Source organism: Copadichromis virginalis, linkage group LG19 (genome assembly GCF_057382275.1).
Source record: "Copadichromis virginalis isolate Kocher_CV1m ecotype Utaka linkage group LG19, C_Virginalis_male_GT1.1, whole genome shotgun sequence".
NCBI lineage: Eukaryota > Metazoa > Chordata > Actinopteri > Cichliformes > Cichlidae > Copadichromis > Copadichromis virginalis.
In genome coordinates, this window is record NC_140636.1 from 18995739 (window position 1) to 19006696 (window position 10958).

A 10958-nucleotide genomic window follows, 5' to 3' on the forward strand; every position below is an offset into this window, starting at 1 on the left:
ACAATTCTGATGGCAAAAGAGCCAAACGGGACAGGCAAAAAAAAAAAAAAAAAAAAAAAAAAAAAAAAAAGAAATAAATATTTGCTTCTGTGCCTGTTTCTGCAAATGTTTAAATATAGATCATTATGCAATCCCGCTAACAGCAAGAAGGAAGCAAAAAATGCACCTTAAATAAATATATTGCAACAAGTTGCTATAAAAAGGTTAAAATAACTTCTGCCTCATTAAGCATACACGTTTGTAACAAGATCCTTTACAAGCATCCATAACTGATGACTTACTACTCATGCATCACTTTTAAAATGCCTGTGGCAGTGGCAATTTGACATGATGAATAAGAATAGGAAGGGAAACTCTGCGTGCAATGAGTCCTTAAAATTTTGAGGAAATTGAAAACTGGACTAGCAGTCCACAGTGAAGAAAATATATCTACAGCAGATGAACAGTATCTGAAAGTCATGTCCTCAAAGAACAGAAAAAAATTGACAAAGGACCTGAGAGATTCATCCGGCCCTTCAGTTGATCCATCTACTGCTCACTGCCACATCAGAAATAGTCTCTGTGAAAAGGTGGCTGTCAATAATCCATTCTTAAGAAGGGGAAACAGGAGAAGAGGCTGATGAATGCTGAATTAAACAAGAACTGGACTGAAAATCAGTGACCACAGGTCTGACAGTGTGATGAATCCAAATTTGAAAATTCCGGTTCAAATTGTTATCAATATATACACAGGAGGTCAGAAGAGCGGCACAACAGTGAGTGTCTACAGCCATCTGTGAAACACAGTGCCAGCCAGTGGTATCTGACTGGCAGCATTACAATAATCCCAAACACATTACCAATGCTGTAAAAGCATACCTGGACAGAAAAGCACACAATGGGACCCTATCAGTCATGGTTTGTCCTCCTCAGAGCCCGAACGGCAACATTATTGAAGCAGAGTGGGAATATCTTGACAGAGAAAGAGAAAAAGGCAGGCAACATCCAAAGAAGATCTTTGAATGTCCTTCAAGAAGCCTGAAGAACTATTCCCGAGGACTACTCAAAGAAATTACACTGCCTCCGAGAGTTCAGGTTGTGTTGAAGAATAAAAGTGGTCTTACCAAATATTGGTTTTCAACCTAGTTAGAATTGTACAGACTTTGTTTTACATGCATGTTTGCAGGCATTTCAATAAATCACTGCACCTATTTCCCATTTTCCTAGCAAAAAGAGAAGAAATGAGGCGTGGTTGAAGTCTTTTACACAGTATTCTAGGGTTGTTGTTTAAGTGAAGGTGTTCTGCAGGGAATTTTACCAGTAAGAAGAGGTTTTTGATTTTCGTAAAGAACCCCTACTCCAGTTTTTCTTACTTGGACAGTCCACTTCCTAAGCGCAGTATCTCAGTAACAAGATCTCACTATGCCACCGACCACGGACACACTCGGACTCGGTTTACCCTCACAGCATTTGTCACTTTAGGGCTATTTTAAAGGACGCTGTACTGCAAAGTCTTCATTTGAAGCCACTTCTCCACTCAAGGAGAACAAAATCACTCGGGCTGCAGATAATAATTATCTTCACTATCCATTAATCTGTGGATTATTTTTGTGATTCATCAGGTAGGGCCACCGTCACAACAGAGAATAATAAAAAAGGATTACTTTCCAAAGGCTGATGTAAGGCCATCAAATAGATGAACACATCCAAAACACATTCCTTATAAGACAAGCTGCAAATCACGAATGGCTCAAAGTGTTCGATGTTTGTCATTTTTCTTTAAAAATGAAGGAATGATTAAGCTTCTTTGAAGCACCAGAATTGTCCTGTGGCAGCTTTTGGCTTCATAAGAGAGCTTACTGTGCTCTTTTTTGCATATCAAAAAGAATGTGTAAGTTGTATGAAGTCCAAAGTCTTATATGCAACTCTTCAAAGGGAGGCTTTTTAATTGAAAACATACAGATGGAATAGCCCCACTGACAGACTAATTTATCTTTTATATATTGGTGATTGTTTTAATTTATTTTAAAATGAAAAGAATCTCATTTTAACTACTTTGGATTTGTTCTTTTGTGTTTTAACTCTTCCAAGAGTTACTTGTCGCATGGTTCAAATTGCAGTTTGCCTCTTATTCGGGGGGAAAAAGATCCCCAAGCCTGAATCCTTTTTACAGAACATATTTTAATACCATTGCTGAACCCGGAAACACATGACAGATTATCTGCGGACTCAAATACAAGCACCAGTCTTAAAGTGAATCGCAGGTGGGGTGGCAGATTGTAGCTTAAAAGGCATTAAAATCAGCAGACGGGGGGATCATGTTTTTTTTTATTATTTTGAGTATCTACACAATAAAGCAGGACGCTCTGCTTGTTTAGTCTCCCACATATACACGCCTCATATATGTAGGATTAGCCTGCAGTATTTATTTCGACATCATGACTGAAGCATTTTTTTAATCCTAAACATAAATCCGGTGATATGACGTTATTATATGATGCTGTTTGTGTTTTGTTTTGTTTTTTCTAGGTCTGCATGTTATTGACTTAAGCAGTGATTCAAAGATCAGTCAGTCAGTGATGTATACGTAAACCTTACATGCACACTGCTGTCTCTGCAGTTCACTTTGATAGAATTTCCTTCAAGTGTGTCATAAGTGACTGGCTTTCATGCTTACTTTGGCTTTCTACTGTGTGTTGATGCTCTAACCCCAAATCTGTTTCCTTAGATATGTCCAGTAAAAAACGATGTTCTAGCTATCAGTGTCTCACACTAGATATTTTCCTCACTTTCGGCAGCAGAAGAGCTTCAACGTGGCTTTCGGCTTGATGGTCAGCTGCCTGTCAGGCCTCTCCACCCAGCCCTCCTGTTTTCAGCTCTTCAGTCCGAGCCCAGTGAAAGAGATCCTAGTTTATCAGTGTCTTCTTGAAAACGATCATCTCCTTCTCTACACCTTTCGCTGCCTCTATCAGGCACTCCCTGATACTCTTCAAGCTCTTATCTCTCATCCCTCCAGCCCCCTCTCTGCACTTTCTGCACCTCTTCACTATCTTTCATACTTCAGATTTTTTTTTCTTTATATGTTGAGCCTTTTGTTGGTCAAGTAAACTTACTGTGAAAGCGGCACTGTCACTTTAAACTCTTCCTTCTTTTCTCCCTGTTGTGCAAGGTTCACATTAAATGGTCTACACTAGCAGTATGTAGTGCTTTTAAATCTTAGCAGTTCTAAAGAGTACTTTAAAATCTGTTGCCCGCTCACCTATAAGAAACACTTACTGACCTGCCATCAAGATAAGCCTTCAGTTTCTATTCCTAGGACACTTTAGGTATTTCCACTTAATAATAATGCAGACTTCCACTTAACAGTTAAGTTAACTGTTAAGTGGAAATCTGCATTATTCCACAGCAGTTTTATGATGCACACTCTGAAAGCAGCACAATTTTCAGGTGCCACTTCTTTCCAGTAGTTTTCCTTGTCCAGAATCCTACTGTGGATCTTTGTGTATCATTTAAATAGGTCAGCACATACAACATATTCCTTTATTTCAGTGTTGGGAAAAAGGATTTGCCCCCTTCCTGATTAACTAGATTTTGCATGTTTGATTCAATAAAAATTTTCAGACTATCAAACAAACAAATTTAAGTATCAGAAAAAGATAACCTGGGTGGATACAAAATGCAGACAAGGAAACTGTGGAAAAGATTACATTAATGGGACGGTTCCAAGGAGAAACGCGCTGAACTCAAACACTCGTTTCACATTTTCCAAAAAACATCTTGATAATCTGCAAGATTTTTGGCCCAATGCATCTGACATAAAATTAACACAGAATTTCATAAAAATAGCATCATAACAACAGTCAATGACTGTGACACTCAGTCATACAAACATTTAGGCTCGATAGCTGTGTGTTTACATGCCAGTGAAGCATCTTTAGTGCAACACAACTTGTATATACCAGGGAAAGAATATCAAAAGGCACTATAAGAAATTATAATTGATACTGATTGATATTGATATTATTTAATGTTTCTTAGTTGTATTGATCTCCTCCTGTCTGATCTTTCTATTATTCCGCTATTGTGCAGAGATGTGGAGCTCTACCACCACCCAGTGCTTTGTACTGGACCTACAGGGTGCTGAAACAGCAGATGAATCAGCAACAAAGGGATCTGTTTACCTGCAGGGCTGAGATTCATAGTTTTTTGTTTAAAACAAAAAAACTTCATGTCCACTGAGACTGAGAGCTGACTGAATGCATTTACCACACAATAGCTCACTGAGCTTTCTTTAGTTTCCATTTAAAAATTGTTGAGGGTGAACATTGCCTCCACATAAATACAGGGTTCTTTTTAATCAGTGACATCAATCAAGTTGCCCTTGTTTCTTTTAGCTTTAATTTTCTTTTTTGCTGGCAGGTTGTCAGCTTGGTGGCATAAAAATAGTCCCAGTGGTCATCTAGACAGGTTGTTGTCTGAGTGGTGAAATCTCACAACCTGATGAGTATTCAGAGAAAGACACCGTCACATCTGCAAGCAATCAAAGCACCGACATAGAGTGTGTAAGGATGTCATTGATTAGCAGACTGCAACAAGGGAGCCAGACTCTTGTTAATGCCCACACAGGCAAGCACAACAAATGGTTTTCTTATTGTTTACTCTGCAGTCATTCGATTTTCACCACTTACATGTGGCTGCAATCTACATTGCTCTGGGTTTTTCTGTTTTTTGTTGTTGCTTTTGCAGAAACAAATTCATCACTGGGGAAAGCACTTAACTTTACTACAGACTAACACCTGAAGCATCATTATAGTATCAGCATGAGAGCCATAATAACTTCCATCAGACTCTGCAGGTGTAAATAAAACAGATTATCTCACAAATGCAAATTCAGAGTTTAGGCACATCCCTCCCGCACATTGGTATTCAAACACATTAAGCCTCATTTGATGTGGTGTACTTTAATTTATGAAGGATCAAAGTATGTTTTGCCCTCTGGTTGGGGTGAAAAAAATCAGGCAGCATGTGGGATTAAGTGTCTTGCTCAAGGACACTTCTGTAAAAAAGCCAGGCCGTCTGCTAAAAAGCTGATCTCGCAAGCCACGAGGAAATGCTTCAGCTTGGTTAGCACGTGGATGGAACAACTAATACCCATTTGGCAATTTGCACTCATTACAGGCAATTGATTTGTAGTGGACTGTTGAAAATATTCCCATAGAAAATGCATACAATTAATTCTGTGGATTATCTCTTCAGTTCCATTGTACTAGGCACAAATTCTGAAAAGAGATTATTAATTTGGAACGCTCTGAGTGGCACAAATTCCATTCAGCTCGTCTAAAAACCTAAAAATTAAAAACACTCAAAACTACCTAGGGGAGAGTGAGGTAAGATGAGCCAGTGGGTAAGTTGAACCACCCCTTGTATCTAGGTAACTGTGTACATGTTTTGTCATGTGACCATAAATCCAGGAAGCACTCATCATTTCCATCCTGCTATATTAAAGAGGAGCACATTGGAGAAGGGGTAAGTCTGTATTACACAAAAAAATGTTTTTTGCTTGTCAAAGTAAAATTTCTGCATATCAGGTAAATTGACTGTAATATTAAAACAAACGTATCTGTGTCTAAAATGATATATTATACATGTTGGTGGGTTTCTAAAATATAATATCATCTGAAGAAGTTTTCTAAAGATTAGCCTAAATTGCTAAGCTAGCCCGTTTTTTTCAAAATGGTGGCTATGGGGCAAAGTGAGCCAAAGGCTATGGGGTAAATTGATCCAATGGTTCAACCTACCCCACCATATGGCACTGAAATTTATTTAAGGCTCTGACTTATTAAATAGTATTTTAGTTCAGTATACTGAACCCTTTTTTTGTATTTGTCATATGTTAACTATTATAGAAAAGATATCATGCCAAGGACCTACAGACGGAAGACCAGCTGGGGCTCAACACCCCTGGAGGAGATTGAAAGGGCAGCGAGTGAAGTCAAGGGAGGAAAGTCCATAAGATCAGTGGCTAAAGAAAGACAAATTGACAGGTCAACCCTCAGGAGATATATTAAAAAGAGGGACACATAGGAGGTCAAATCGGTTGGCTATAGTGGAACAGCTTCAGCAAAGAGAGTCTTCTCTGAGGAGGTGGAGAAGGAGCTAGCAGAGCATATCAAGAAGCTTGCAGAGCAGTTCCAGATTTTTACCAGACCCTGTACATGCATGTGGTTCACGAAGTGACCCCAACCATGCTCGATATGTGTCTCCCACTGATATTCTACCCTTACCCAAAAGTCAGCAGCCCAGGAAACAAACAAATTGAAAGCGTGTGAAGACACGAATCCTGACTGATACACCTGAAAAGCAGGCAATTGAGAGAGAGCCCATGAAGAAAGGACAAATAAACTGAAAGGCAAAAAAGAAATAATCCACAAAAAGCAAGGAATGTGGAAGAGGAAACAAACCCAGACAAAAATTGCAGTGGAAAGCAGCTCTGAGGAGAGTGATGTTCCCATCCCATTTGAAGACACTTCTGAGTACACTTCTGACACGCTGAGTTCCAGCGATGAAAGAAGTGAACCAGATGTCTCAGACCTGGTAGTTGGTGACTTTGTCATCGTAAGATTTGCATCCAAATCCAGGAGCCACCATTACATTGGCCTGGTTGACAGCTTTGCAGACAACGAAGTGAGTGCCAGATTTCTCAGAAGAATCCGAGGGATCACTAGCAGTAAGAAACCCACGTTTGTGTTCAAGGAAAATGATGAGGCATCTTTCCCACGCAAGGATGTGCTGAAGAAGCTACCTCAACCTCAACAGGCTGGAGGAACTGCAAGGAGGGAGCAACAGTTCATATTCCCCTGCAACCTTGATCATTGGAATATTGAATAGTTCTTTTGAATAAATGGTTTTGAACTGGTGGTTTGTTTAGAAACCACCAGTTTCCAGGTTTGTTCTCACAGGTTTACAACTGTTAAAATGGTTTGTTTTCACAATATGATCAGTTTTACATTTTAAAAACTACATGGTCAGTTTGCCCCAAGATGGCTCAGTTTACCCACTGACTAGGTTCAATTTACCCCTAATCTGGGGCAAGTTGAGCCAAAGGAGCATTTTTTTTTAATAGGTCATTATTTTGGGCAGCGTCATCAGACATAGATTCTGATCATTACATTTGAAAGGAGACATCCTGAAATAAAGGAATATGTTATCATTCTATTTCTGTGTCATTTTTTCTCACATCCAGGGCAACATGAGTAAAAAGTGGCTCATCTTACCTCACTCTCCCCTACATGAAAAGCTATCACTAGAGGTCACTTTGATAACTGCCAGCTCAAATAACCAGACGGGATTTAGTCCCAAAAAGTCCCAAAAAATGTTTTTCATGGTTTTTGGTTTTTTCACAATTTAACTTTTATTAATTTCTTTCCATTTTTGAAAGCTTTGGTTTTTCTGGTGTTTGTCTTACCTAATATATGTGAAGTTGTAGAGCAGGGGTAGGCAACTCCAGGCCTCGCGTGCCTGTGTCCTGCAGGTTTTAGATCGCACCCTGGGTTAACACACCTGAATCAAATGATTAGTTCATTACCAGGCTTCTGGAGAACTTCAGAAATGCTGAGGAGTCACTTGAGGCCTGGAGTTGCCTACCCCTGTTGTAGAGCCACATTGAAACCACAAGCCACTGTACTCCAAATGCTAATCCCAAACCCAGATAAATGAGAAAGGTTGCATCAGCGAGTTTTAAAATCTTTGCCAAATCAAATATGCAGATCATCACAAATGAGACTTCCATGCTGGGCTCAGATTAACAACATCCACCACTGGAGCTCTTACTTAGCAGGGTGCCAGAAGAAATTATGCTAAGGAAGATGCATGGTGGTGACCCCCTGAAGGAAGCAACGAGGAGCAGAAGGAGAGGAGGACAAAGACGCTTTGATCTGGATGTCTGTGTCTGAGGGTGGTCTGCATCCACAGGTCACACAGTGTGTTTGCTTTGTTTACTGATCTCCATCATCTGAATAAAAGCAGTTTCAAGTTAATATAACTGTTACAGGTGAAATCTGTCATTTACAAAAGCACTAAGATCATTTCGGTGCTGTAGCACCTGAAAAATTGGGGTCAGATGTCTCCTGCCTGCATTGCCATGTGTCTAAACCTTGATTGGATTCCAACCGGGGTAAACTGGATTAATTGGACATAGTTTAGAAAGACACTAAGCTCTGTGTGTGTGTGTGTGTGTGTGTGTGTGTGTGTGTGCAACCAAACAGTCACTCTAACAAAGCTTAGCTTTTGCACAGAGGCCTTAATGGTAAAGCAGCTCTGAGTAATAGGTGTGATTGCCCACCAAACAGCATTTGAGAGCACTAGAATAAGAGACTGTCTGGTGTAATAAGACATAAATTAAGCCCTTTGGTGAGAACTCCAAGCAACTCGTTTGACAAACTGCAGGTACAGCTCATTACCTGACAGTACTGTCCCTGAAAAAAGCGTGCTGGAGCAGTATGACATAATGTAGATGCCTCTAAGCAATGACCTCAAAGGGAGGATTATTACATGTTACAGAGAAGGAAATCTGGTCCAGAGTGCACCAGCATGAGACTGAAGTGAAGGTCCCCAATGATCTGAAGCATACAGCTAAGACTGTACTGGAAGGGAAGGCAGAAGGCTCTCGCTGATCAGGCAGAAAGGGATAAACTGCCCGATCCAAAGACAGCTTAACATTGTAATCACTGTCAAATGGGCTTCTAGAAAGAACAAAATATGGGCTCTGAATCTAAAAATTAACAACTCAAATCTTCAACAGAAATGTCCAGAAACATACTTTTACATCATTGGTTGTTAAGTGTAGAATTATAGGGAAAAAGGGCAGTTTTCTACTTTTAAAAGTTGTGTAGTGTTACTTTAATAATAGGGGGTCAATAAAGCACCTTATGTGTCACTCACACGATTACTTTAATGTTTTTTTTCCTTATTTCTTCTTTCACTGCAGAAAATAACTGCTGTTGTTAAAAAACAAACGTGTCATTTGCTGAACAACATGTAATTTACATTGTAAATGTGTGCCGTTACTAAATCTAATGTGTGTTTTCCTTTCCACTTATGCTTGAATAATCGTATTAAGACAATGTGTAATTACCCAGAAGATGTCCAAACACTAAACTGAGCGTGAGCTGTGGAGACTAAAACATAAGCACTTCATCTTGTTGACAAGTCACCATCAAAGCTTTTATTCCTCTCACGAGAGGAATATTTTAAGGTAGTTTCAGCTTTCATCATTAAAGCTGTGATACAGGGTTTTGCCTTCTCATTATAATACCAAGAAAAAGATGGACTTCAAAGTAAAATAACATAATTAAAATGTTTTATTATTTTATTATAATAAGACTTAACATGTAAAATAAAGTCACCTTTTCTCAGTTTCTCCACTCTGGTCAGTCTTCCCATTATTGAAATGTTAGGTTAAAAAAAATCTTAAGACAGGAAAATTTCTTCAAATCTGAAACAGGCGAAATGGACAGTATGATAGATGAAATTTGCCCATTTTAACATTAAACAAAATAAACTCTGTGAAATTGTTTTTCAAATTAATAGTCCAATGTAACTGAACATAAAAAGTCCCTAAAGCTCCTTTTCATACTCACTTCTGTCTCAGCCTCCCTCACACAGACTTTGGATGCCTGGATGTGGAACTTCCCACCTGAATCCAGTTAGCAGGTGATGTGTTCGGAATTTGAGCCTTCTGGCAGATCAAACTGCTGCCTGAACTCCTGCCACCTATAGAAGCAGCATTCTTTTTTTTCTTCCCCCCCCCCAGTTTCCTGCCTGACAGCTCCTATGGAGAAATGCGCTGAGTGTCCATGGTCAGGTCAAATTGCTCTCCCTCCTCCAGCAGCAGGTAGGAGCCTGCAGAGGATTGGAAAGATGTGTCTCTTCCAAGATTTTTTATTGAAGTTTGCACATAAGCTGTAGGCTGCTGTGCAGATCCTGCAGGTTTCACTGCAGGAGATCCTGCTGGCAGGGCAAAGGTTTCACTTCTGGCTGCAGACGGCATGCAGACCAAGAGGAGTTCATGAATGGACTGAGGACAGCATGGAGTCCCTGAGCAAAGTGTCTTTGGGCTGGTGTTCAATGTGTGTTTATTTCTGAGTCAATGAACTTTCTAGACATTACTACAACTCTCCACTGTGTGGAGCCAATGCCACTGGATCAGTACTGTCTCAATTTCATGGTAAATCATAGGACATTTAAATGAAGATTTGTGACACATATTGGAGGATTTCTTCACAGTTTTAATTCAAATCACTCATGGATGGAAACTACTGAAAACCTTAGAAAAAAATTTTTTTAAACACCTCTGAAGAGACCTAACTAAATGGTGCAGAACACCAACCTGCCCACTGCTCTCACTCAATGAGCCTTTTGCGCCGTGATCTTCCTCAAGTATTCCACTTTTTTCTTTTGGCTACGATTCTCAGTTTTCCACTGAATAACATGACACATCCATCATCTGGGCTGGTCATTTAGATGGAGTGTTGAATGCACGGGAGAGGCCCTCTGTCTCAACATCCACCCATGCTCAGTTTTTTCCTGAGTCAGCAGCAGCTCCAGGAACAGCCCCAGATCTCAGGGAAACTTTCAGTCATGGAAACAAACGTGAGCAGGTTACTTTAACATGACAAACCAGAGGTCAGTCTGACAGCGACCTCTGGTTTGTCCTCACCTCCTGCTTGGCGTTGTTCTTCTCCATCAGCATCCTGATGTTCTGCTGCAGCTCAGTGACCTGCGTGGCCTTCTCAGCCAGACTCTTCCTCACCGCCTCCACCTCCATCTTGGCCTCGTCCAGCCACCCCACAGGTCGGCCACCTGTCACTCGCGGTGTCGCAGCAGCTCCAGACGTTCCTCCTCTGCCAAAAACTCGGCGCAGACTCACTTCTCCAGCTAAGCCGCCTCCAGCGCTTTGTGGAGGATCCACACCGGCTCCT

At 40.3% G+C, this 10958-nt stretch overlaps 1 pseudogene; it reads right to left on the reverse strand.

Annotated features, from left to right (window-relative positions):
* Positions 1-9320: 9320 nt before the first annotated feature.
* On the reverse strand, positions 9321-10550 carry LOC146685924 (heat shock protein 30-like; annotated as a pseudogene).
* Between the last annotated feature and the right edge of the window lie 408 nt (positions 10551-10958).